This window comes from Diabrotica undecimpunctata, chromosome 1, assembly GCF_040954645.1.
Source record: "Diabrotica undecimpunctata isolate CICGRU chromosome 1, icDiaUnde3, whole genome shotgun sequence".
NCBI lineage: Eukaryota > Metazoa > Arthropoda > Insecta > Coleoptera > Chrysomelidae > Diabrotica > Diabrotica undecimpunctata.
Window position 1 is genome coordinate 154,748,100 of NC_092803.1, and position 27,341 is coordinate 154,775,440.

General features: G+C 33.9%; 1 protein-coding gene across 1 annotated transcript in view; it reads left to right on the forward strand.

Annotated features, from left to right (window-relative positions):
• Positions 1-11,496: 11,496 nt before the first annotated feature.
• LOC140432405 (calcitonin receptor-like) overlaps positions 11,497-27,341 on the forward strand; it is a 465,986-nt gene continuing 450,141 nt past the window's right edge. Inside the window, exon 1 of the mRNA XM_072520283.1 lies at positions 11,497-11,774. The gene's annotated coding sequence lies outside the window, so the exon portion shown is untranslated. The remainder of the gene's footprint in view (positions 11,775-27,341) is intronic.

Below are 27,341 nucleotides of genomic sequence, written 5' to 3' on the forward strand. Positions count from 1 at the left end.
GATGCACACCGGAGCGGCCAACATGACGGGTATTAGAATTTTTTATCACTAGACGTTCTTGTAATCTTTTTTACTTTAAATATTTATATTGAGTTAATACTTATGTTATATTATGCGTAATGAGAGATACAACTACTTCAATTGATGATACAAGGGAAAATCCAGGGCAAGAGAAGTGTAGGAAGAAGAAGAATCTCATGGTTGCGTAACTTGAGGGGATGGTACGGATGCACATCAATTCTGAGCAGCAGCATCTAAGATCAGAATAGCCATGATGATTGCCAACCTCCGTCGCAGAGATGGCACGTGAAGAAGAAGAAGAATACTAATATTAAGAAAAAAACCTTTATTGAGTTAATAGCTACTAAAAAAGGCATATTAAGTTAATAAAAAAAATTATTTAATTATTTACCACAATTTATGCAGTATAAGTAATTTTGCCTAGATATTTGATTGCCCGTACTTTATTTATACGCCATTCAAGCATTTGTTCTTGTCATATCTAAAAAAAAATTCTAACGGCCATCTTGTTAAAGCTGATTTGGTTGAATACTGGGCTATCTGATCTACAACGTCTACTCCGTATTTTGTCTGGTTGTAGTAGGTAATGGTTTTTAGTTTTTTTTTTATCTGTGTTTATTTCTATATTATTTCCCTATCTCAGAAAGGGTAATGGTACTGAAGTTGGTGACATCTCATGCCACAATGAATTTAATACAAGTTTATGCTCTTACGGCGAATGCCGACGAAGAAGCAGTAGAATTATTTTACTGAGATATCGAACAGGCACTCAGAATAACGAAAACAAGAGAAATCACGATAGTCCTAGGTGATCTCAATGCAAAAATTGGAAAGTGTACAGGAAATTATGGTCTGGAAAATCGAAACAAGAGAGGAGACCGTCTGTTACAATTCTGTCAAGAGCAGTACTTGATTATTACAAACACATTTTTCAAGTTACCAAACAGACGATTGTATATGTATACATGGCGTTTGCCCGCAGATACATCGGAGAAAGTAGTCAGGAACCAGATAGACTACATTATGATCAATGAAAGATACCGTAATGCTGTTAAAGCCGTGAAAGCATATCCTGGATCAGACGTGGACTCAAATCACAATCCACTTATCGTGAAGATTACACTCACCCTTAAAAATGTTAAAAAATATCAAATAATCCCTACAATAGACACAAGAAAACTTAAAGAACCTAAAATAAAAGAATGCCTCCAACATGAACTACATGTAAACTGCAGCAAATTGAACACAAACACCAATGATATTGACGGGTAGTGAGATCGAATAAAACATTGTCTACTGGAACCCTGTAAAGAAGTACTAAAGACTTCCGCAAGAAGAAAAGAAGAATGGATGAATGACGAAGTACTCAATATGATGGAATAAAGGAGACAATTTAAAAACAAAGACAACAATAAATACAGAGAGATAAACCACGAGATCAGGAAGATGATAAAGCATGCAATAGAAAAATACTTTGAAGAGAAATGCAAAGAGATCGAAGACCTTCAAAATAAATATCATCTGTTTAGCCTACACAAGAAAGTTAAAGAACTGGCAGGACTAAGAAAACAAAAACACTGGGAAAACCACTCTTCATTGTTTCCAGAGAGGACACTCTTGAACCAAATTTATAGTTTAGGCGTATTAACCAAAGAGTGGTTAACGTCGATTTTTGTTTGTCTCCCCAAAAAGAAAAACGCACGAGAATGCAGCGATTACGGCACCATTAGCTTGATGTCTCATGTGCTATAGTTACTACTAAAAGTCATTCATAACCGAATATATCACAAACTGAACATAGACGTTAATGATACACAATTTGGTTTTCGCAAAGGCCTAGGAACGCGTGAAGCTCTTTTTTCACTTAATATACTAATACAAAGATGCCTGGACGTCAATAAAGATATATACGTATGTTTTATTGACTATAATAAAGCATTCGATAAAGTACGATATAAACAATTTTAATAATGAATGTCCTGAAATCAAAGAAGACTACAACGACCTCAGTATCATATCAAATTTATACTACAAACAGCGAGCAAAAGTACGTGTTAACGAACAGCTGTCAGAAGAAATTGAAATAAGATGTGGAGTGAGACAGGGATGCGTATTGTCGCCAATTCTTTTTAATGCTTACTCCGAAGAGATTCTAAAAAATGCTCTTGAGTGTGAAACAGCTGGAATAAAGGTAAATGGAGTTCCCATTAACAACATTAGATATGCGGACGACACTGTGATCTTAGCCGAAAATATTAAAGATCTTCAGAGACTGGTGACCAGAACAGCAGAGTATGGAAAAGAGTTTGGTCCAACAATGAATGTCAAGAAGACGAAATTTATGAGAATATATAAAATTCTAAGAAATAACGAGAATCTTCTAATAAACGGAACCAACGTCGAACAAGTGGACAAATATGCATATCTGGGAACAATGATTAACTCCACAAATGATTATACTCAGGAGATCAAAATCAGAATAGAAAAGGCTAGAGCAAATTTTAACAAAATAAGAAGAGTGCTATGTACAAGGAATTTAAAATTGGAACTAAGAGTTATATTGGCGAGGTGCTATGTTTTTCGACTTTATTTTATGGAATGGAATCTTGGACCTTAAATGCGACATCAATGAAAAAACTGGAATCATTCGAGCTGTGGGTGTATAGAAGAATTCTGAAAATATCGTGCACAGAACACATCACAAACAAAGAGGTTCTGAGAAGGATGAATAAAGAAATAGAAGTTTTAAATATAATTAAAACAAGAATATTTTAATATCTCGGACATACTACACGTGGATATTACCGTCTCAAAAGTCCGAATAGCTATGATGATTGCCGATCTCCGCCACGGAGATGGCGATATTGGCGAGGTGCTATGTTTTTCGACTTTATTTTATGGAATGGAATCTTGGACCTTAAATGCGACATCAATGAAAAAACTGGAATCATTCGAGCTGTGGGTGTATAGAAGAATTCTGAAAATATCGTGCACAGAACACATCACAAACAAAGAGGTTCTGAGAAGGATGAATAAAGAAATAGAAGTTTTAAATATAATTAAAACAAGAAAATTTTAATATCTCGGACATATTACACGTGGATATTACCGTCTCAAAAGTCCGAATAGCTATGATGATTGCCGACCTCCTCCGCGGAGATGGCACTTAAAGAAAAAGATTTCAATAATATTTGAGTGTAGAGAACGCAGTACTACAATTACTAGAGTAGTACTTTTTTTTTAATAGCCATATTTGTGTCACAGAGTTAGATGCCATACTTTCTTGAATGACTGAACCGATTTTTATGAAATTTTAGATGTGTATTCTGTACGTCTAAAAATAGGTTGTTATTTATTTTTATACCCCTAAGGGGTAAGGATGGTGTACCATTAATATATTTTTTTATTATTTAAACAAAATTTTCTATTTTTTTAAGATGTGGTATAAAAAAAATACACACAACTCTTAATTTTACCTTAATATTACAAACCCATATTTTTAAATGCCATACTAAAGTCAAAGTTGTAGTTACCATACTTCTTCGAAGCAGCTTAACCAATTGTTATGAAATGTTCTATGTATATTTGGTAAGTCTGATAATCGGTCGTCATCTATTTTTCATACCCGTTAGAGGTAAGAGTAGTTACCTCAAGCATTTTTTTATAAAAAAAATTTTATTTTTATTTTTTTATGATGTGGCAATAAAAGATACATACAACGGTTTCACCCTTTTATTATCAAGACGGCAAGAGATGGTTCTCCAATAGGAAGACGATTAGTAGCAAGACCACGAAAATATCGGAATGGCAATTTACTGGAGGTACACTGAAACACAGATAGAGTCATGTGTACATAAATAGAAGAAGATATTACCAACTCCTATTGTTTAATAGCCATTTTAGTACCGAGTTAGTTGTGATACTTCTCTGAAACGGCGTAACTGATTTTTACGAAATTTTTCATCTATATTAGGTAGGTCTGATACTTGGTCTTAATATATTTTTCATATCACTAAGTGATAAGGGTGGTCCACCAAAAATATTTTTATTTTACTCTTTAAACAAAATCTTTTGTTTTAACTTTTTTATGATGTGGCATTATATAATCCATACACCTTTATTTTCACCGTTCTATTACCAACCCCTATTTTTTATTGGAGAACTTAGTGTAACAGAGTTATTACTGTCACAGAGTTAGTTGCGACACTCCTTCGAGACTGCTTGATTGATTTTTATGAAATTTAATATGTATATTCGGTTGAATATACTACCCTGAATTTTCTTCTTTGAAAGAAAGAAATAAATGCTAAAAACTTCAACCAAAAGCCTCGGAATACAAAGCATGGATATATAAAAGGAAGGATATATAAAATATTAAATCTAGATGTAAAAAGAGAGATGTAAAAAGAGAAGTAGTGAAAGGTAAAAATGAGATGTGGGATCAAAGATGTGCAGAAGTGGATAGGTATATGGGTAAAATAAGAGTTGGGCAAGCGTGGAAGGTGATAAAGTCTCTCCGAAGGGAAGGAAAGGAAAAATCTAACTTACAGTCAATAGATCTAAAACAGTGGAAACACCATTATTGGGTCTTACTGACAGAGGATAGATGTAAATTCCAAGAGATTAAAATGAAAGAAATATTCGAATATACACAAATAATTGAGATAACAACCGGAGAGTTAAGCAATACCCTCAAAAGATCGAAAAACGGTAAAGCAGCAGCAGGTAAGTGTCGTTAAAGAAGGAAACTTTATATCTGAATCATTTCCAATAACAAAGGAGCTTAAACAAGGATGTTGTCTATCTCCGACCTTATTTAAAATATATATTCAATCATCGCTAGAGCAGTAGAGGAAACAAATATCCGTAATGGGAATAGACATAGATGGTGGTAAATGTCTAACAACTTTATTTTTCGCAGATGATCAGGTAGTCGTAGCGAATGATGAGGAAGACATGGACTACATGTTTAGAAAACTAAACAAAAAATATGAAAAATGGGGCCTCAATATGAATATGTCAAAGACAGAATAAATATCTCGGATCTATAATATCTAAAGAAGGCACTACTAAAAGAGACGTCGAAAACAGAACGCGGCAGGGAAAAAAAGCGGTAAATATTCTAAACTCTCTACTATGATCATAGATATTAGACAAGAAACGAAATTGTCAATCTATCGAACCCTGGTAGAGCCTTATGGGGCAGAAGTTTGGCAGATCGCGAAAAAAGATAGAAAAACAAAGAAGTAGTAGAAATGGATTTTCTAAGGAGAGCGTGTGGTGTATCCAAAAAGATCATATCAGGAATGAAAATATTAGAAGGAGGACAAATACTGTATATTCCAGTGTAGACAGAATTGAAACGAGACAACCAGTTTGGTATGGTTACGTGAAGCGAATGAATAAAGACAGATGGCAAAAAAAAGCTTTAAATTAGATACCACAACAAAGAAGAATGCCTTCAGTTGCCTGGAAAAAACATGTACGGCACATAATGAGAGATAGAGCCATCAAAGAACATATAATCAATCAAACGAGTTTTATAAAGCTGTCACCAAAATGCGTTGCTTAGACCCGAAACATAACATTACTCACATCCAGTAATGGATTGGAAACAGCAATTGTAAGTTATTTAAAGACTCCCGTCAGTTCCATTATAGAGCTTATGCAGAGGCCAATTATAAAGCAGATCAACATTCCCAGACAAAATATAGATTCCGGGATACGAGATGCCAAATATTGTACTTGAGGCAGAGCAGTTCGACCAAGATATATCCGAACACACGTGGAAAACTATTGCTAACCAACAGTAAATACCTCATTTAACCACGGGACTAGTCACTATACTTATGGTTATGTCGATTGTCATTATGTGGAAGGTAGTCAGATATATTTGAAACTCTAAGACCGCCAGAAAACAAAGACATCAACGTTCTTACATCCAACCTCATCCAGCGCCTCGAAGACATACGGTATCACAACCAAATTTAAGTAAAACTTTAGAGAAAACCCCTCCTAGATCAGTTTCACTTAATGAGCTTAGATTTGAATAGATAGATAGATAGTTTAGCTGAATCATAAATTCTAAATAATCAAGTTATAGGTAGCACTGCTCGGGTGAGAGAATAATTCCAAAACCGAGTAAATTAGTGTTATGATTATTTTTTTTATTATTAATATTTTATATTTTATGTTTTTAGATATTTTCTATTGGTCGTCTGTTTCTTTTATATAGTGGCCAATATGTTTAATCACAAATTAATTCCCTTAATTTGTAATCTCACATTATTCTTAACTTCTTAACCTTTTATAGTTTCATCCGTTTATAGTATAATTGAGACATTGTAAAACTATATCGAGTAATATTTTAATAATAGTTTATTCACCTGCAAACCTGCACTTAATAAATCGAGGCGTTTATTTTAGAAACAACATAAGTCCAAAATTTACGAAAACACGATTGTGGCGTCATCATGTAAAAGACACTGAACTCTATCACCCCAAAGATTCGTTTCTCCCAAAAACATCACATATCGCCCGATATGTGGCACTCAAATATCGGTATTTCTGTAAAAACGACATATTATGTCCTATTCGTTTCTTTTAAAAACTACATAGGTCCATGTACTAATGTTGTTTTTAAAAGAAACTACGCCTAGAGAACAGCCCACTGGGGTACCGAACGACTTCGGCACGAATTGCCGGCGAGTTCTCATTCTCATCTGTCTGTTGTCCCGGTGTAGACAGGCAGAGACTTATCAAATGTGGTAGCGTTGTTGTCTTATTACGGAACGGTTGTGTTGTTAGTCTCGTGTTAAGTATTTTAAGTTAAGTTAAGTGTTTTAAGTAGTTTCTAGAGTTTTGCACTATAAGGTATGAATATAAGGAATGCAGTAGCAAGTGGCAGTGGAGTACAGAAGGCGCCTGAGCGTAAAGTTAAAAAAACACCGAAGCCTAGTTTAATAAAAATAGCCAAAGTAAAAGGCGAGAAGCATATTAATCATAAAGGAAGACTAGTAGAAAACCGCACTCTTAGAAGAAACTGTAGGTAAATAATAGCTTTAAGGTAAATATTGAATATTTTTCTTACAATATATTTTTTGTTATAGATGTAAACGGCTCAAGTGTGATGAACATATTAGTAGGGAAATAAAAGTGGTTATATATATATATATATATATATATATATATATATATATATATATATATATATATATATATATATATATATATATATATATATAACGAGTTTATTACAGCTGCCGCCGTTTCTCGCAACCTAGCTTGCGATCGTTCCAGTCATCTACTTGTAGACCCCTATGTTCCATTGCACCTTTTACTTCTTGTCTCCACGATCTTCTTGGTCTTCCCTTTTTCCTGCGGTTGGTGAGGATCCAGTGTAACATTCTCTTTGGCCATCGTTGATCATTCATCCTTTCTACACGGCCATACCATTTTAGCCTTTTGCATTCTATAGTTTCCAGGACGTCATGTCTATGCCCATACGCTCTCTGATTTCAGTATTCCTTACTCTATCTCTTCTAGTGAGTTGGCAATATTTTCTCCAATAATTCATTTCCATTGCTTTTATTGTGGATGTGTCATTTTTATTTATTACCCAAAGCTCTGAACCATATGTAGCAATGCTTTCTATGATACTTTTGTATATCCTAATTTTTGTGTTTCGAGTGATGTGGTTATTCCAAAGTATACTATTCAGTTGTCGTATTGCTGAATTTCCTTGACCAATTCCAGTAGCTATTTATTTTGTATTCCGACCATTGTTTGTAATGTTTACACCGAGATATTTATAGCTATCAGTATTTTGAATTTGTTTGCTTCCTAGTTCTAAGTGTTTTTCTTCACCTCCCACTACTACGTACTCTGTTTTTGATGGATTAATTGATAAGCCCCACTTAGTATATTCTTCATCTATTTTTCGAAGCATGTAGTGGATATCATCTTGATCTTCTGCAAGTATTACTTGGTCATCAGCAAAATGCAAGCTGTACAGTGTATGGTCTCCAATTTTAACACCCATAGGTTCACATTTTCTTTTCCAAATATCCAAAATCCCCTCCAAATAAATCTGAAAGAGTGTAGGTGCAATGCAGCAGTCTTGACGAAGTCCTTTGGTCACTTTTATCTTTTTTGTCACTTTTTTTCCAATCTTTATTACACTCGTCATATCATCGTACAACTCCCTTACAACATTAATGTAAATCGGTGGAATATTCTTGTCTTCTAGCACCTGCCATAGCTTGGCTAATGGGACACTGTCATACGCTTTTTGAAGATCAATACATACCATGTGTGTCTCCATATTATGTTCCAAACGCTTTTCTATTGTTTGTTTTAGGCAGAACACATTGTCTATACAAGAACGACCAGTACGAAAGTCACTCTGATCTTCAGCGTCTTCCCAGCAATCTTCAATTTGGCTTTTAATTATCTTCCTGTAGACTCTACAGATTGAGTTAGTTACACTAAGCCCTCGGTAGTTCTTACAATCTTTTCTGTCGCCTTTATTTTTGTATAGATTGCTGATATATGCAGTTTTCCATTCTGGGGATAGCTCTTCTCCTCTCAAGAATAAATTAAAAGTATAAGCCAACAGCTGAAATAGTTTGTCAGGGCCATATTTAATCAGTTCAATGAGTACTCCCCCCGGTCCTGGAACCTTTCCATTTTTTATAGCGTTGGCGTGTTTTTTAATTTCTTCGGGTGTTATTTCAGTTTCTTCGCGGTAGGAAATATCATATTTTTGTTAGCCAATATCTTGGAATTCTGTTCGATCTTCTGTAAAGTGGTTTCATTCCAACAGTTTTATAATATGAACAATAAAAATGAGCAAGACTCTCATTTGTCTAGTCTAATAACTATGAAACCAGTAAATAGACGCCGCCCGAGAAATAAAAATGTGGGTACTGAAAAACCACATGGTGTAGGATATGCATTCAAAATAAGATATAAAGGAAAGGAAATAGAAGTCTGTAAAGAGGCATTTTTGGGCATTCATGATATAATTGTTGGTAGACTTAGACGCATACAAAACCATTTGGTCACACGAGGTATGGCGCCAAGGGATTTAAGAGGAAAAAATAAGAACAGGTCAACTGATTATTCAGATACCGTAATTAACATATTAAGTCTTTTAAACCAAGGCAATCCCATTGCTCACGATGCAAAAACCCACTTCGGTTTTACCTGCCGGAAGGTTTAACCATAAAAGACATGCATTCCATGTTTCGATCTGAATACCTGATTAATATCCCTTATAAAATCTACTGAAAAATATTCACATTCAACTTTAATATAAAGTTTGGCTTCCCACGATCCGAAATATGTGTGATTCGTTCCAACAAAATCTTACTTCCAAAGGAATCAACGATGCAGAAAAAGTCCAAATGACAATGGAAAAGGAGATTCATTTAAGAAAGGCTGATGTATTTTTTACAAGGAAAAGACGATACAAGACACAGGCTATGGCTGGAGAAATCTATTGTATTAGCTTTCATTTCATGCAGAATCTACCTCTTTGAGGCATGCGAAAAAAAGGTGCCAACGATGTGTGTTCATGTTGTTATATTTTATTAACAATAATAACTTTACGACCAGGAATCTTGTACTAATAAGTGACGGATGTCCTGGGCAAAACAAGAATTATGTTATGTTGCACTTTTTATTTATTCTTGTCCATGTACTTAATCTTGTTGACACAATTAAGTACCTGTTTCCGATTCGGGGCCATTCCTATCTTCCAAACGACCAGGACTTTGCACTGATCGAAAAGAAACGCTATTTGAAAAGAGTAGAGACACCTGAGGAGTGGGACAAAGTGATATTGTCAGCACGAAGTAAACCCTCCAAATTTTCCTTAGTCAAAATGTACCACTCAAAGTTTTTTGACATAAAGCTAGCCACCGATCAATATTTTCTGAAAACAGCTAAACCGACAATTTCTCTACAACTAGTGCGCATGTTCGAAATTACTGCAGAGACTGTTGTAGTGAAGTTGAAGGATACCTACAATGGTCCATGGATATCCTCTATTGTCAGAAGTATAGTAGTAACAAGTAGTTTAATAATACTCACACCAAGTTATTTGCAAGCTGTGCCAATTTTATCTGCTAAACTGAAAATTTTAAGGGATCTTTTACCGTATTTAGCAAATGCAAAAAATCGAACCTTTTATGAAGGCATTTTTACACGACAAAATCTGCAGAGCAATGATGCCTTAGAAGTCGATGAAGATGACAACAGTAGTGGTTGTGATGAATCCTAACTATTTTTTGTAACTTAAACTTCAAGAAAAACTTAAGTTTATAACATTACTTTTATTTTATTTTTTCTTTACAAGTTTTTCAAAATATGGTAATAAACTCGAAAGAGCGTTATTTTCATTTTCTACAAAATTAAAATTTTGGACTTTTGGACATTTTTGGAAATGTTGTTTTTAAAATAAACGCCTCAATTGTCGAATAATATATTTTTCTAATTGAACTTCCTAAGTGTTGCAATAATGGCCTAGATTAAATGGTAGTGTAAGCTCATAGTTCAAAATTTATTACTATGATTGGAAGCATTAACCTCTGTGCTGAGGTATACATTATTTGTGAAATTATAAATTGGAGAGTTCAAAAAAACAGTTCAAAATTTATTACTATGATTGGAAGCATTAACCTCTGTGCTGAGGTATACATTATTTGTGAAATTATAAATTGGAGAGTTGAGCTCATTTGAGCGCAGTCTATTATAGATAGTTACCTAACGAACAACTAGAGTGTAATTATCATTAGTTGTCAATAAAACTATAATTTTTACTCCACGACTTCAACATTTTATCGTATTACCATCGTCGATCGATAAGAATTAGACAAAGGGGCATTACAAAACAATTCAATCCTTATAACTTAAATTGAATATGTCCAGATAAAAAATTTTAATATTATCAGGAAACAGGAATTGAAATAGCACCATGTCAAAAAAATTAGGTAATAAATTTATCAAGCACAGTTTTTATTTGTTAAACCTATAAAATTATCTTTAAAAACAGATAATAAATGATTAATTTTTTATAATTTATAGTACATTACCACAATGAAGAATTAATAGCGATAGGAATGTGATAATTCGTGGATCTCTAAAAAGTTAAGTAAGGTAGTTTGGGGCCTATAAGGCGCGGCCTATGTGTGCATTGTTGCTTTACATTAGCTTATAAATCCTGACTTCCTTTCTAGGTTAACTGGTTAGTGTGCCTTTGTGAGTATTCTTCAAGTACTAAGCTAGAAATTTATGCTTTATGCCTCCTATTTCATAATCAAATCGTAATGTAATTTAAGAAGCATCGATAACGTATCATTATTTAAGTCAACAACCGCACTTCTAAGGACCCTCTAGTACCACCCACCGCCACTGATCCAGCGTCACGATCCGGCGCTCGCCTCTTTGAAGCTAGCACAGTTGGCCGCTACTCCTTGATCTAACGACATCCCAAGTCCCGACTACCGCCGGGAGAGCGTCTTCCTCCGCAAAGTTCGGCTTTCTCCAAACTTTTGTGAATGGTCGCTGTTTACTCACTTAAATTTTGTGTGTTTGCGGTTCGAAAAACTTTTTATGGCGAAAAACTTCCAGGCTCTTAGCTCTAATTATTAACTTTAAAAAAGTTTCGATATTCAAAATATTATTAGTGCCAGAGATATTTTATATCGAAGTTATTTTTTGCAAGAAAAAATTGGTTATATCAAGGCAGAGTAAGTAAATAAAAGAATGTTTTTGGACGTTTTATGAAGTTTCTCAAGTTTATTTTACCCCAAAAGTTTTTTATTAATTATAAAATTACAAATACGATGAGTTACTTATATATACATTTTTATTTAAAGTACATAATTACCATTAAAAAACTTATCATTAGTATTTATTCATACATACTCAAAGTTGAAGTCTTTTTTATTAAAAAATATCATTTTATACATGTTTGGCATATTAAAATTTTTGAAATACCTACTATGTAAAGTTTAGCAAGAAAGTTAGAACATTTTAAAGAAAAACGCATGTGCACGTCATTTCGTGTTTTTAAATTGACATTAGGGCATTAAATTTTACACCATCACATTTTTGTTTTAAAGCCTTTAATAATAAAAATTTTAGTAACAACATAACCTTTGCGATATCCTTGCAAAAAAATAGGCAGTTATAAAATCATTAATTAAATAACCAGTACAAAAATGTCAAAAATGAACGTTATTATATTCATTCATTCTCAATCTATTCGTTTATATTTCTGTACAAGATCCTCTAATTCATACTTACATACAGACCCAGATAATTTATACTGGGTATTATAAAAAGGTATGGCATAAATTAAATCACGCATTCCGGGGACAAAAATAAATTGATTGAATCCAACTTACCTTAGTACACAAAAAAAGTTACAGCCTTTTGAAGTTACAAAATAAAAATGTTTTTTTCTTCATTATCTCCTAAACTACTTGACATTTTGTAATAAAAATGGACACGTTACTTTCTTGTTCTGAAAGCATTTTTCATAAAAAAGAAACAACAAAATTTAAGGGCACAGAAAAATTTTAAGGAGAGTGTGCAGCCCTAAATCCCCCCAAACTTTCGAGTACGTTCAAATCAAATGAAGTTTGTGGCGTCAGTAGTTTAACACATCATTTTAAAAATTTTTTTGCCTCTTATTTTAATACACTTTTTTCTTCATAAACCCCCAAAAGCAAAAGTCCATGGGGTTAATATCTGGACTTCTGGGTGGCCAAGAAACAGGTGCGTCACGACCCCTTCCAATCCACCGACCAAGATGCTGCCTGCAAAGGTATTTTCGGACTTCATTACTGTAATGCGGTGGAGCGCCATCAGCGGTGGACCGTAGAAACCACATATTTTGCCTTATTGTAATATTCACTTCTTCCAAATAGTCTTAAATCGTAATCGTAAATCGTTTGCCAAGAACTGCAAATAATTATCACTATTTAAATTGTTGGGAAGAAATACTGGGCCCATTAGATGGTTATCCACAATTCCTGCCCAAACATTAACTTTGAAAGTCCTTTGGTGATGAGTCGTTTTTTTTTTTGGCGTGAGGATTTTCGTCGGCCCAAATGTGCTTGTTATGATGGTTTGTTATTCCACTTCTACTGCAGGTAGCAAAATCCAATTCTTTTAGGATAATCTTCAACCAATAACCCTTGAACCGTTGTTAAGTGATAGGGTTTAAGCAGCTGATCCTTTAAACGCCTCCAAACACTTACGCGAGGAACATCTAGTTGAGCAGCTATTACCCCTGTACTTATTGCAGGGACTTTGTTAATGATTTCTAAAATGTCTTCATTAGTTGCATCCATTATTGGACGACCACTATTGCCAGCAACTTGGGTTGGAATGTACCCGTTTCCTGTAAACGACGATCAATGATCAGGAATAATCGTCTATCGGGTGTATTTCGATTGGGGTATTTTACTGCATAACGCCTTCCGGCTGCTGCACTATTTCCTCGACATTCACCTACAATATTCCCGGTAGTTTATTGAAATCATAATTAGTTCTGATCCAACTTACCCAAAGTTGAATGCATATCTGCCATTTCCTGAAATGTGTAGGCCATTGTAATATCAAAATTTTTAATATTAATCTTATTCACACAATAAATGATAGTTTCAAATTATTGACTATTATTGATGGAACTGTTTGTAATTATTGTATGCGTAGAAACTAATTGTAATTTTATGGCCAACTAGGAAAAAACTAGTTTTTCGAAAAATTCATAAGAAGCAAAAAAGTTTTAAAAATAATGTGTTAAACTAATGATGCCACAAAATTCATTTGATTTGAACGTACTCAAAAGTTTGGGGGGATTTAGGGCTGCACACCCCCCTTAAAATTTTTCTGTGAGCTTAGATTTTGTTGTTTCTTTTGTATGAAAAATGCTTTCAGCATTAAAAATGTAAAGTAGTTTAGGAGATAATTTTAAGATAAGGCAAAAAAAACAATTTTTATTTTGTAACTTCAAAGGGCTGTAACTTTTTTTGTGTACACTTTTGTACTAAGGTAAGTTGGATTCAATCAATTTATTTTTGTCCTCGGAATGCGTGATTTAATTTATGACATACCTTTTTAAAACACCCTGTATAGTTGAATAATTTAAGAGCAATATGAAATGGCGTTTATTTTAAATGTTATAAGCCCTTATTCGTTGTCCAGCTTTGTTTGTCTACTAAAAATGTCTTGATGAGCCACTAGACGAGAAGTAAGTAACCTCGTATGTTTCTTTATCGTAATTTCTTCTATTCATCATCCAGCCTTAAAAGTCCACTGATGAACATAGGTCCCATCTTCGTGTTTTCAACCCCGTCTATGTAGCGCCATTCTCATCTAGTTTCTATTTTTTCTTCTTAAATCGTCAGTTCATCGTGTAGGTGGTCGAATGCCGCTTCCCTTGTCTTCCCTTGGTCTCCATTTCAATAACCTCTTTGTGCATCACACATCCGTCATTTTTTTTAATAATTGTTTTTCACTTATTTTCTTCAACTAATTATCTGTTATTTTGTACGGGGGATAAGATTGTGTATTTATTTGATTAGAGAATCTATTGCAACTGGCTGAATGACTTATATGTATGCCAATAAAAAAATTGATTATGGCATATTTATACCCATTACCTACGTCTTTAGTATTATATCTATGAAAATATATAATTACTTTGTTCCAAATTATTGTAGACGTAACGGTATAATATAAAGGGTGTTAGTAAATAAATGCGACCAACTTAAGAGCGTGATTCTGCATGAACAAAGGAAATTTTGTTATACAAAACGTATTTTCGCAAAATCTTTGTTTCCAAGATACAGGGTGTTGATTTTTTTTACAAACCAACGATTTATTTATTGTTATAAAACTGTTTGAGATCTGCAAACCAAATTTGGTGTGTTTTAAGAGGTAGTCAATACCCAGTTTTTGACATACAATTAAGAATTTTACATTTCTCATTAGCGCGCATAAGGGTAATGGTCTAAATTTAAAAAAAAAGATACTCCACTGAGATATTTTAAATAAAAAATCATTTTAAAATTTCTGGTTTAATGTGTAACAAAAATCTTTCTTGCCTATTTTTCATATAAGGCATCGTGTCGCTTTTATATAAAAAATAAAACATTTTGACGAGTATTTTTCATTTCTTTAATACGTTAACACTATAGTGGTATGAAAAACGTGATATATCCGACTTTTTGCTAAAAGCAGATTATTGGCTTGATATGCTATTTAATTAAATTAGCAGATTTTTATATGTCTACGGTGAAGGTAACACCTTTAAAACTGAGAATGAAATACATGCTATGTCCGATCTGGTACTTTTTAGATATGACAGAACTTGATATGTTACATATCGAGTCCTGCCGAATCCCATATCTTAGGTCGAGAATCTCTGACTATGGTGATATGCCACCTATTAGGTTTTGCCATTCCAACCATTCGTGTACTAAGCTTGGGAAATCAACTTTGTATCGGTATGGCAATAGTTTATATGTCAATCTACCATAATTTTTCAGTAGAGCATTTTGAGAGTTTGAAGGGCCCCCTAAATTCTTGAAATTTTAAAAATGAATGGCAAGTGCGTTATTTAACTTACTAAATTACATGTGCAACGAAATGTATTAACTGGTATTAGCTGATTGTTTGGTGAATTCATTTTTTAATGGTTTTCTTTAAAATAGTAGACATATCATGGTTTGCCAAATCAAAAACGGAAAGTAAATGGGCATATCAATCAATGTATAAAAATGGAAAATTAGTTTAATTTACAATAACGTATGGTCCTAAAGGGAAAAATTTCACCTGGTCTGATTGAGAAGCAAAATGCATTTAACAAAGAAGGCCATGGAATTGAAATGTCATCAGTTATTGAAATTTAATAAACAAAGCAAATATTTTGGTTTGTGTTCTAAAAAATGTCTTATAAAATTGATATTCATCGAGGTGTTTATAATATGGTTGGGCGAATGTCGAAACGAGATATTGTTAATATTTATCGAGATCAAAACATAAGCAAATCGACAATTTATCGCACAATCAGAGAATGTGAAGAAGGGATACCATGTGTTAACTTGCGTAAAAATGGCCGACCGCGGATTTGAACCATATAGGAGAGGCAAGACTGATTGAAGCAGCTAAGAACAAAATTGGGTCTCACAGGGAAAACTGGCCAGAAGATTTCATGTTGGAAAGACTACAATATACCGGACCCTATTAAGTAACAATATTATCTACCGGAAAAGAAGGAAAGCTCCAAAATACACAGAGGATCAATTAGAGAGAATTCCGAGATGTGGCCGCGCGTTAAGGCGAGTGCATTTCGTCAACAAGTCGAAACTTTACTTTACCTTAGTACCGAAAGCAGACAATCCCTCCAACCTATCTCAGGATCATCCAATTGAAGGGTTCTGGGCATATTAAGTCGGAAAGTTTATAATAACGGATGGGAAGCACAAAATCAGGAACAGTTAAGACGCCGCATATATACAAAAATTAGAGAAATTGACGCCGAGGTCGTCCAAAGGATGATGCAACGTGTTGGGGGAATTATTAGGCAAATCGAAAATAATGGTCCCTTGTCTGTCATTTGAATTTTGATTTATAATAAGGATAGTTAAGTTAAATTGTTTAATAATTTAATAATAATATAAGATTATTGTGGTCAGAGTTATATGCTTTTGAAATTTTTCCCAAAACTTTAGGACCATACGTTAAAACCTAGAAAATCGAAAGTTTTTTTTTTTAAATAACAAACACTTATTACAATTTTTTAATTTTTTTATTAAGAACTGTCATTGTCATCACAATTTTGAATTTCTAGCGTAGACTGACTACTACGGGAATTGTAGAACCCATGGAAAAATATATCGTTTTTCTTCAGGGGGTTAATTGGCAAGGGCAGCCGGATATGTTCCTCTTTTTAATCTACGCAAGTCCATGATCCGAAAATGCTCGCTGACGTTCAGAGTTTTTTTTTATTTTATTTTATTTCTCCGCATCAACCACTGGGGTTTTTAGCGGTAGGTTTATGATACAAAGAGAGAAAATAAAGTATATTTTTAAAGTCATGACATACAACAATATGGTACGATATGTACATGTATGTAAATGTAACAAAAATTAAATTATAATTTATTATAGATTTTACAGTGGTTTAAAAAAGACATAGCTTCATTGAATTTTGTAACCAGCGCTTTTTTCAGGCTGTTGGGTATCGTGAATATTGCCTTGGCTGAGGTGTACTCTGCACATTCTAGTATTAAATGGTTGACTGTGAAAGGTGTTTGGCATCTTTGGCACATTGGTAATGGTTCTTTGGAGATTATGTAGCCGTGCGTAAGTCGTGTATGCCCAAGCCGGAGTCTGCTGATAATTACCTGGTCTTTTGGTTTTGGTGGTATAGGAAGATTTTTTGAAGATACGTCTGGTTTTATGCTTTTAAGATTTGTGTTTGTTTAATCCCATATTTCTTGTCAGATTTTATTTAAATGAGTCTTGATTGAAGTTTTAGTATCTGATATTGGTATAACTGTTGTAGTCGGAATGTTCACATTGTTTACTACTTCAAACGCTGTTTTGTTTGCTAGCTCATTACCAGTTATTCCGACATGTGATGGAACAAACATAAATGATATGGTTTTCCCAGAAAATTTGAGCTGTTGCAACGCGTCTTGAATTAGGAATATATTGATGTGTGTAGGATAAACATGTTTAATGGCCTGCAAAGAACTTAATGAATCTGATAATATTAGCATTTGTTTTTCATTTGTGGTTTTACAATGATTTAGTGCGTCAACTATTGCTTGGAGGTCTACGGTATAAATACTACAGCCGTCAGTTAATCTAGTGGCAGAAATTACGTTTTCTGGTACAGTAGCAGCTGCTACGCCGTTGCAATCTTTGGAAGCATCAGTGAAGAACAATTTTTAAGTGGAATATTTGAGTAAATTTGCAGGATACTGAAGCCTAACCTCAGCAGAAATGTGTGAATGCTTATAATGATTAAGTAAGGAGAGGTCTACTATTGGTAAAGAAACTGTACAGGGAGGTGTCTGGTATATTTTTATGGGTGCCAAGATGATTTGATTGATATGATACGTTATGGTATCACCGTATGATATTAAAAACGTAGGTTTTTACCTTCTTTAAAAAGTACGCTATTGGCAGTAACTTTCGTTCAATCAGACCTGGAAAAAGTGCCAGAGATCAGCAAGTTGTATATATAATACAATTAAAATATAGCCCCAATGAAGAGGTATGCTACATCATTGAATACTCAGATAACTGAAAGTTACTACCACACAGAAGGTACCTAAGTCAAGACCGAAGATATTTCATAAACCAACAGGTTTATGAACACTCGCTCTTCAAGACACCTTCTGAAATTTCAGAAGACAAGTTCAAACACCTGCAAGACCTCAAATCAGTTATTAAAAAAATATCATTATTACTTTTATAGTACTCTTCCCAAAATCAACAAAAAATAATATTTTCGGGGGTGTTCGTAAAAATATCACACACTGATACTACAAATCGAAGTTCATTACTTTAAAATAAAGTTAATACACACCACTTTACTGTTGATATAACGTATTTCTCCTCAAAAATACCAAATTTAACGAGTATAGTACTATAACATGCCTTACACAATATTTGAAATACCGCTATGTACCGCTTATAATTTCTCCAATGTGCGCGTTTGTATTATTTTTTTTATTAGGTTAATGTTTTGCACTGGTATAAGGAATCTATTGCACCTGAAAAAAATTAAATACTAATGTAACACAGTGTATAATTTCGTTATTTTACCATTTTTTGTGTCTCCTGTAAAATTAGGATATTTTTACATTGGAGACATAATATTTCATTCTTAACGACTATTTGGAAAACGGAATACAAAACTCTCCCTAGCTCTACCGAAAATGGCAAAACTGACTACGAATAATATACAGATTTTGGGGTATCACGAGAGAAAAAATTTTAAAAGTCTTCGAAAAGGACTATCAATTATTAATCAGACTAAAAATTATGTCTAATGTTTATTTCATAACTGTTTAACTTAGTCTAATATATTTATTTTCATGGAATAAAAGTTTTAAGTCCCATTAATAAAACGTTCTTTACCTGCCAAACAAATCTACGGAAATATTAATGGAACTATTATACTTTTACCATTCACTAACTACCCACCTTTGCTAGGTAAATACCTTGATAAATGGATTTTTTCTATTAATTAAATACATCGGCTACCCCTGTAATAACTCACCCTAATGCCTGATTCATTCTGAAGTCAGCATTTCACCAGATCAAACAGAAATGTAATATTTCATGGAACATGTGGACATTTTTTACATACAATGAAAATGACCCAGTTTATAACATTTGACCGAGAGTTGGGAAAAAGGGAAACTTTTTGTTGTTTCTCCATGTTTTTGGAGTATATTGGGTATGCTTAAGGGATGTTGTTTTGAATAATACAGGCTTAAAATGATATTTAAACCCAGTAATTTAATTTTTGAATTTTTAAAGTCCTTGAAATTTCATCTTAATTTTACTAAAAAACTTCTTTCACTTTTGGTAACTTAATATTATAACATTCTGCAGGGATCTTCAGCGTAAGTTGTTTCGCTTTATAAAATTATTGCCAATTTTCTATCTTTTCTTTACGTGTCGTTTTTTCTTAAATTAATAATTACTGAATTTCTCTATAATTTATGCTGTCAATATTTTTATAGGTGCCAAGATTCTATTAGAATCGGTATTTTTAAGAAAATATTATTATTTATTTTAGAGTTTATAGCTATTACGAATTTACTTAAATAGAACTTTTATTATTGTCATTACATGTAAATAAGGTTCTGTAAATCACTATTCTAAACTGTGTTTGTTATTAAGTGAGAGTAATAGATCACTGACAAGTAAATGGTCATTTTTTAGCCGTTTATATACCTACTGCTGAAACTTAGTCTCAAGATATATTTCCATAGTATTTTATCTTCTTAAGGTACCGTTAATTCTGTTTTACTGCATTTAAACCATTCCCTTAAGTTCTTAAGCCAGGATATATTTCCTCAGATTTTGCCTTGCCTAATAATTGTAATAATGCGTATTTTTACCCTCTCAACACATGTCCTAAGTACTCAAGTTTTCTTATTTTGATAATAATTATTATTTCCGTTTCATTTCCTATTCTTTAAGTTACTTCGACGTTTAATATTTGTAAGTCGATAATACTCGTACGATTCTTCTGTAACAACAAAATTCAAAAACGGCCAACTTATTCAGAGGCACTCGTTTTATTGTATATGCTTCAAAGTCATTAACAGGTTAACTGCCACAGCAATAATTATGGCCGCTTATAGTACTAGTAACACACACAATGGCGGTTATACTGTCCGCCGTGCAAGGCATAACAAAAGTGTCTGTAAAGGATATAGTATGACCGCCGATTTCGTTAAAAATGCATAGGCAACATGACCTCCTGGCCTGTATGGATGCTTCTTCTTATGGTGCCAAAACCAATTAGTGAATGTTGGGGCGACAATTCTGGCATACTCCTCTCGGTCTTGTGTGGCTCTAAAGAGTGCATGGGTATCGAAGTTTGTCCGATCTTTTATGTATTTAAGCCATTATTATTTCTTTCTTCCGATGCCCCGTTTTTCTTCGATCATCCGTTCCATAATAAATTTTAAAAAATGGTACTTAGAATTTCGAAATACATGACCCAGATAAGCAGTTTTTCTTCTTTTTATTATTGGCAGCAATTCTCGTTCTCTGCCCATTCGATTTAATACTTCGACATTTGTTGTGTGATCTGTCCAGGGAATTTTAAGTAGTCTTCTAAATACCCACAATTCAAAGGCCTCCAATCGGTTTATCACATTGGCCTTTATGGTCCAGGTTTCTACACCATATAGTAGTATGGAGTAAATGTAACATTTAACAAAAGCGATATCGAAGCGTTATGTTAAGGCTGCTGTTGCTTAGCAAGATTCTCATATGAGTAAATGCTGTTCGAGCTTGCTCAATCCTGCTACGTATCTCTATGTCTGGATCTAGATCTTCAGCTATCCAACTACCGAGATATCTGAACTTGGGGACCTTTTGGATGTTCTTGTTTGTTTTGGATTGTTTACTTTTATATTTAATTGTATATTTCGTGTTCTGCTAACCACCATTACCTTCGTCTTGTCTATATTAATCTTCAAGCCCAGTCGTTCTCCTTCAGTGATTATTCTATCTGTTAGTCGTGGTAGCGCTTCTTGGCTGCCAGCTATTATGATTGTATCATCAGCATAACGAAGATTACTAATAGTCTGTCCGTTGATTTTCATTCCATCTTCTGTGTCCCTTAAGGCTCTATCGAAAATCGTTTCAGAGTAAAGATTAAAAAGAAGGGGTGACAGAACACAACCCTGTCGTACAACTTTTTCGATTGAGAAATATAATGTAGATTCTAGTCCTTCTCTTACAGATGCCATGATTCATATAAAGGTTCTTTATGATTTTAAGGTCATTCTCATCTATCGAACGTTCCTGGAGCAATCTTACTAATTCTGAATCATTAACACAATCGAATGCTTTCTGGTAATTTATAAAGCATCGGACGACATATTTTTGCTGATCTCTGTATTTCTGAAGTAGGACAGTTAAGCTATAAAATGCTTCTCTTGTGCCAAATCCTTGGCTGAAACCGATCTGTGTGGGGCTAATGTCTCTTTTACACCTATTGTATATTCTTGTGTGAATTATCTTTAAGAAGAGTTGTAGGACCTGGCTCAACAACCTGATCATTCGGAATTGGTTGCAACTAATAGCGTTTGGCTTTTTTGGGATTGGTATAAAAGTTGATTGAAGCCAATCCTGTGGTATTTGACCGAACCCATAAATGTCATTAAAAAGATCTACCAAGACGTCTATATTGTCTTCACTAAACATTGTTAGAACCTCTATGTATATGTCGTCTGAGCTTGGTGCTTTCCCTCATTTGCTCTGTATGATTGCCCTTACAACTTCTGACTTCAATATTTGGGGGGGGGGGGTTCACTTTTATATTTACTTTCAGAGTTTCTTCTCGTGTTTTCTGAGTATAGTTGCTTTGTGTAGTTTCTCCAATGTTATACAATTCCATTTGTTTTCTATACTAGCCGGTTGTTAAGATCTTGCCGTGATATTCACTATTGCCTCATTGAATTTTTCTGCGACTTTTAAGTTTAATGTTAGGTTGTTTTAAGGTGTTTATATCAATTTTCTTTATGGATTTTCTTTTAATTTTCTTAAGCTTAATTTTCAATTTCCCTACTACTGGATTATGATCAGATCCGATATCTATTCCAGGGTACGTTTTTACTCCTTGTAATTCATTTCTGTATCTTTGATTAACCAATAAAAGATCAATTTGATTTTGTATAGTATATTTTGTATAGTATAGTATGTAAAGATCAATTTGATTTGGTCTAGTATATTTTGTATAGTATAGTATGTTAAGATCAATTTAATCAATTTGATTTTGTATATTGTGGAGACTGCCAGGTGTAAAGTCTCCGAGGTGGCAGTTTGTACCAGGTATTCGCAATGACTAATTTTTCTTCTTGACAGAACTGGATTTGCATATTACCTCTCTCGTTTCGATCTCCTAAGTCAAAGTTACTTACGACATCTTCAACACGTCCTCCCCTACCTTCGCATTGAAATCCCCCATGATTATAAGTGTCTGGTTCTTCTTCATCAGTTTCATTTACTCTTTAATCTGTTTGTACAATTGTTTTACTTCATTTTCAGGCTTGTTCAAGGTTGGTGCATAGATTTGTATATTGTTGTGGTCAACAGGATTGGCTTGGACAGTAGTGCTGCCCTATCTGAGTATGCCATAAAGTTCCTTACTGATTTGTTTGAGGCTGTGTTAACTAGAAATCCAACTCCGTTATAATGATGGGGTAGGTTATTTCCTGAGTAATATAGTGTCGCTTTTTCTTTAGTACATTTACCACTGTTAGGCCATCTGATTTCGCTAAGTCCTATAATGTCTAGGTCACATCGTTCCATTTCTTGTATTATGTTGTCTAGTTTAATGGCGATGTAAAGGCTTTTAACGCTCCAAGTACAAGTTTTAGCTTTGGGGTTTTTCCCACTTTTGGGTGGTCTCTAGCATTGTTTTTCTTCGCGGAGGTTCTTAGCACCCCTTGGCCACTTAAGGCCTGCCACGGACTAGGCCGTTGCTTGCAATGTCTTTTTCATCCTTGTCTTTCTTGGGATATCCTTGGAAACCTTTAATACTGTGGTTTCCGATTGCCTTCCGTATTCTAATGCCGTTGACATCCATTGTTCATCCATCTTTTAGAGACAGTTTCCCTATATGGATATGTGAGTAAATATATTTACTTACATATGCGCTATATATTACGTGTATATCATACCACAACAAAAATTCTACATTGTAAGTAAAAAATCAATAATTTTAGATACAAATAAGTCCCACTTTTAAGTAAGTCAGACACAATTAGTTCTCTGAATTTAGTAATCGTCATTTTTGAATTTAGTAATTGTCAATGAAACAGTATCTTGAATACTATATTCGCTATGTGCAAGTTCCGACGAGCGACATCTAGTGGCATAAATCAGCGAAGGTGTTAGCACTCTAAAGAAATAGCTGCTGCATAAATTGGGTTGAGCCTTCATGTCTCAGTAAAATCGAATTGTTGCTGATTACTAACATAATTTGTCTATTCTGTTGAAACTAAGCTACCAAATGACTGATCAATCACAAAATCGCCTCTATCAAATATTGGATCATTTCCATTCTCATTATTTTCTGGTAGTAACCCGTCGCCGGACATATTAGTGACATCTCTAAGCGGCTCGGTTATCATTGGATTGATATTTACCCCATTTACAATACCCGATCGACCTACTTGAGCTTTACAAGTGTCATTGGTATTGGTTTTGTTTATATCAAACCGCATTTTCTGTTTCTTTGGACTAATATTTTTATTGATATATTTTTATCATCGTCTGAATTTGATTATAGGGATTTTATTTACTGTTATATACTCAGTATTATTCTCCAGGTCCAGAAGCGTGATCGCTTCAGATTACAAGTTAAAGAATAATGGAGAAATAATGCGCATTTTCTTACTCCTTGTTCCTCCGAAACCTAATCGCCATTCGGGGTCGGAAGAAACAAGAGTTAGCCAAGAGAGGCTGATAGGAAAGATTAAAGATATTTCACTCAAGACAAGGTGAAAAAGAGTAAAATTTAAAGGCCCTTACCATCCGCCACGTGCGTTTCATAAGCGTATGAGTATTTATTCACTTTGTGTTCCCGCTCATACCTCGGGGTGTTGTCTACAGACTGTATGGCTCGTCCAGCATGCCATAGCATGAAGAATAGGGTGCACGCCATTTTTCCAAAGTTGACACCCCACTCCATGGCCTGACTATTGCAGCCATGGGCAGCCTTCGGCAAGCTGAACCATATTTTCAAATCGTCTGATATACCAATATGCCTTAAAAGAAAAACCTTTAATTAGTGTGTTTTGCCAGTGTTAACTTACGGTGGTCACAACGTTGACCATGACAAGGAGAACAGTTCAAAAGATCCGTGTGTGTCAAAGGCCGATGGAGCGTGCTATATTGGGCGTTTCACTACGAGACAAGATCCCAAATCGCCAGCTACGACAAAGAACAGGAGTGGCTGATGCAGTAGAGAGAGTAGCAACACTGAAATGGAACTGGGCAGGTCACGTGGCTCGAATGACAAACAATAGATGGACAAAGCAGGTACTGGAATGGAGACCAAGAGATGATGCCTACCGAAGCAGAGGTCGTCCACCAACACGTTGGACTGACGATCTAAAACGTTGTCATAGGAATTGGATGCAAGAGGCACAAGATCGAAATAGATGGAAAATTATGAGGGAGATCTATGTCCAGGAGTGGATAAGCGAAGATTGAATGATGATGATGACTTACACCTCTATTAAATATGTATTTTCCCCTATTTTCGTATTGCCTTCTAAACAAAAACCGATTCTTGATATTTTAAATTATTATGTGTATCAATCTTTTAACTTTTTTAACTATTTTATTTGTAACACTTCATTCTCAGTGCTAAAACTCGGCATCTGCTGTCTATATTAATGAAAGATATATAGTATCGTATAAAGGACGCATGCCTAACTGTATAATAATAATTATTTAAATTTCTTAATATTGACATTAAGACACGGGCCAGATAACAAATATTAATAATCCCCAAAATATGTATCGACCAACTGTAAACATTAATAAAAAATATATGGCGAGTTTTTCATTATCCATACAAACAACAAAAAATTATCTTTTTTATTATATCACAGTTAATACCGAAAAGAAAATAATTTCGTTTGTTTATTATATGAAGTGACAAAACTGTTGCCGACATCAAAGGAATAATACGGTAGTCATTTTATGAAAAAATATAGTCCGGTGAAAGCAACAAATTAAAAAAAAATTATTTTTGGTTTTCCTGTATAAAATATAAAATCTTTGTTTTGTAGTACTAATTTTTTCATTGGAAGTTGGCGATTACCGTGACCAATCTCTCTATATAAAATCGGCTTCTTAATATGCACGAAATATCAATTAGAGTGTATGAAGAAAACATGAAATTCAGCGTTCTGCTTGTACTTGATAAAATTATAAAGAGTCCAGTTGATTTTAATTAAGTTCTTATTGTTTTGAAGCCAGGACATATTGGATCTTTCAACCCTTACTTTCAATATTGTCCTTCATTATCAACTGTTCAAAATAGAATTGTAACCTCGGAAACCCTTTTTGAATGGTGCTAGCAAGGTTGCCAATGGAGACACTGCGGACGGCTGCCAGATGGTTGGTGGAGAGTGAGTGGGTTCGAAACTAGCTTTTGGAACCGGGAATGGGTTCAACAGACGAAATAAGTAAGGATAGGACAGGATAAGATATATTAGAAAAGATACAGAAATAAATAAAAAGATAGATGGGTAAAATTACCAAAGATAATATAAGATAGAAAAAGAGCGCCACTTAATTTTTGGGGTTCAAGGGAAAAATTAAGAAACCCTAGAAACGAAAAGAGATAAGGAAAGATATTTAGGTTCTGAGCCTAAATTCAAGGAAAGATATCAACAGTTAATTATTAAATAAATGTTGTCAACACACTACATAAACAAATAATAAATATATTAGGTGGACTCCGTTCACCTACTTACCTACGAAACTTAATCAGCCTGGTCTTACTTCTGGTCGATGGTATAATAATAATTTATTGTACTAAGCAAATATTCAGAGGTATTATTTTATCAGGAAACTTATTAGGAGTCGAGAAATAAAATTCATTAATAAAACAAAACAATATATTCAACAACCCAATTATATAGGCGGCTGTATGTAAACAAGTCAAAAAATGCACCATCAATTAATGAGTGGCTGTATACATATAGAAATAAACAGTAATAGGATTAAGAAATACCTCTACAGATACAGTATAATAAAATCATGCACAACTTTAAATAAATATTTCAAAACCAAAATTAGCCAAATCAATACAGTCGTGTTCGATTCTTTATAAAATAAGTTATAAAAATATAAAATTACCTTTGCTAAACAGTATTTTATCTTATATACTAAAACGCTAAGCCCTTTTCTTGTCCACCACTTTACTCAAAAACCATATTAGATAATTAAAATATTTTTTCGGAATATTATTATTATTACGTATGAGATTGTCAAGATATACTTTTGGTACAAAAATTCACTTCCGGTTTTGGGATGACCGGAAGTTAAAATTTACGTTAAGTTTTAGACCCCACAATGTATATATGGATCGAAAGGTCTCGTCGAGACGAATCTAAATATGTACTTCCCGTTGCGACCGACACCGGAAGTGACCCGAAACGCGCAGAAAACGTCAAGATAGAGCAAATCTGACACCGGATTCGTGATCAGCATGCAAAATTAACTGCTAAATGATATCCATGTCGACATTTGATGAACTAAAAATTGCATTCCGGTTTTGAAGTCGACTTCTGGTTTCGTTTTTATTAGTCAAATTTCATTTAAAAAACTCGATGTCGAGTTGGTCCGCTAGTGGTATTTTATAACTACATGGATCAAATGAATTAAAACTGTAGAGGTGAAATCGTATAAAACGTTTTGAATTTACAATTAAGTATTAAAAAAAAATCAGTCATCGAAATAAAAAATATCCTATTTCCTAAGTTTATTAACAGATAGACTTTCACAAAATGTTATTG